Here is a 2500-nt window from a genome sequence, read left to right as displayed (position 1 = left end):
AGGAGCCCGGCTAGCTCAGTCAGTAGAGCATGAGACTCTTAATCTCAGGGTCGTGGGTTTGAGCCCCACGTTGGGCGAAAACAACTAAAATTGTAGTGCTTTTTGACCAAAAAAATACATCCTATCTGTGGAAAACGGCAGTGCAGGGATAGGGAAGAAAACTATGGGCATCCAAAGGAGCCCGGCTTGCTCAGTCGGTAGCGCATGAGACTCTTAATCTCAGGGTCGTGGGTTCAAGCCCCACGTTGGGCGAAAACAACTAAAATTGTAGTGCTTTTTGACCAAAAAAATACATCCTATCTGTGGAAAACGGCAGTGCAGGGATAGGGAAGAAAACTATGGGCATCCAAAGGAGCCCAGCTTGCTCAGTCGGTAGCGCATGAGACTCTTAATCTCAGGGTCGTGGGTTTGAGCCCCAAGTTGGGTGAAAACAACTAAAATTTTAGTGCTTTTTGACCAAAAAAATAGAAATTGAAAGTCTCTTTACAATATTTGCAATATTTTGATTGTTAACATGCAATATATGAATGCATGTCTGGATGATGTGTAAAGGGGCAATACCACACCTTAATGTATTCACTGTAAAAGAAAAAGTATGTATCATCTTACTATAAAATAAAGTGGAGAAAACACAAATAAGACTTTTTTCCACACAGGTTTAATCGGCTATTTCCTGATATTCTTCAATGCGTTCTGATATTGACTGGTAATTGTGTTTGATACTTTCTTAGACTATTTCTGCCTCTGGCTGATGTGTATTTTCTTTCCAAACTCCACCAGAGCCTATGATTACACAGCATCCTATCTGTGGAAAACGGCAGTGCAGGGATAGGGAAGAAAACTATAGGCATCCAAAGGAGCCCGGCTAGCTCAGTCGGTAGAGAATGAGACTCTTAATCTCAGGGTCGTGGGTTCGAGTCCCACGTTGGGCGAAAACAACTAAAATTTTAGTGCTTTTTGACCAAAAAAATAGAAATTGAAAGTCTCTTTACAATATTTGCAATATTTTGATTGTTAACATGCAATATATGAATGCATGTCTGGATGATGTGTAATGGGGCAATACCACACCTTAATGTATTCACTGTAAAAGAAAAAGTATGTATCATCTTACTATAAAATAAAGTGGAGAAAACACAAAGACTTTTTTCCACACAGGTTTAATCGGCTATTTCCTGATATTCTTCAATGCGTTCTGATATTGACTGGTAATTGTGTTTGATACTTTCTTAGACTATTTCTGCCTCTGGCTGATGTGTATTTTCTTTCCAAACTCCACCAGAGCCTATGATTACACAGCATCGTATCTGTGGAAAGCGGCAGTGCAGGGATAGGGAAGAAAACTATAGGCATCCAAAGGAGCCCGGCTAGCTCAGTCGGTAGAGCATGAGACTCTTAATCTCAGGGTCGTGGGTTTGAGCCCCACGTTGGGCGAAAACAACTAAAATTGTAGTGCTTTTTGACCAAAAAAATACATCCTATCTGTGGAAAACGGCAGTGCAGGGATAGGGAAGAAAACTATGGGCATCCAAAGGAGCCCGGCTTGCTCAGTCGGTAGCGCATGAGACTCTTAATCTCAGGGTCGTGGGTTCAAGCCCCACGTTGGGCGAAAACAACTAAAATTGTAGTGCTTTTTGACCAAAAAAATACATCCTATCTGTGGAAAACGGCAGTGCAGGGATAGGGAAGAAAACTATGGGCATCCAAAGGAGCCCAGCTTGCTCAGTCGGTAGCGCATGAGACTCTTAATCTCAGGGTCGTGGGTTTGAGCCCCAAGTTGGGTGAAAACAACTAAAATTTTAGTGCTTTTTGACCAAAAAAATAGAAATTGAAAGTCTCTTTACAATATTTGCAATATTTTGATTGTTAACATGCAATATATGAATGCATGTCTGGATGATGTGTAAAGGGGCAATACCACACCTTAATGTATTCACTGTAAAAGAAAAAGTATGTATCATCTTACTATAAAATAAAGTGGAGAAAACACAAATAAGACTTTTTTCCACACAGGTTTAATCGGCTATTTCCTGATATTCTTCAATGCGTTCTGATATTGACTGGTAATTGTGTTTGATACTTTCTTAGACTATTTCTGCCTCTGGCTGATGTGTATTTTCTTTCCAAACTCCACCAGAGCCTATGATTACACAGCATCCTATCTGTGGAAAACGGCAGTGCAGGGATAGGGAAGAAAACTATAGGCATCCAAAGGAGCCCGGCTAGCTCAGTCGGTAGAGAATGAGACTCTTAATCTCAGGGTCGTGGGTTCGAGTCCCACGTTGGGCGAAAACAACTAAAATTTTAGTGCTTTTTGACCAAAAAAATAGAAATTGAAAGTCTCTTTACAATATTTGCAATATTTTGATTGTTAACATGCAATATATGAATGCATGTCTGGATGATGTGTAATGGGGCAATACCACACCTTAATGTATTCACTGTAAAAGAAAAAGTATGTATCATCTTACTATAAAATAAAGTGGAGAAAACACAAAGA

This window comes from Ambystoma mexicanum, chromosome 4q (genome assembly GCF_040938575.1).
Source record: "Ambystoma mexicanum isolate Mex_15411 chromosome 4q, UKY_AmexF1_1, whole genome shotgun sequence".
Taxonomy (NCBI): domain Eukaryota; kingdom Metazoa; phylum Chordata; class Amphibia; order Caudata; family Ambystomatidae; genus Ambystoma; species Ambystoma mexicanum.
This window is presented reverse-complemented; position numbering follows the sequence as displayed.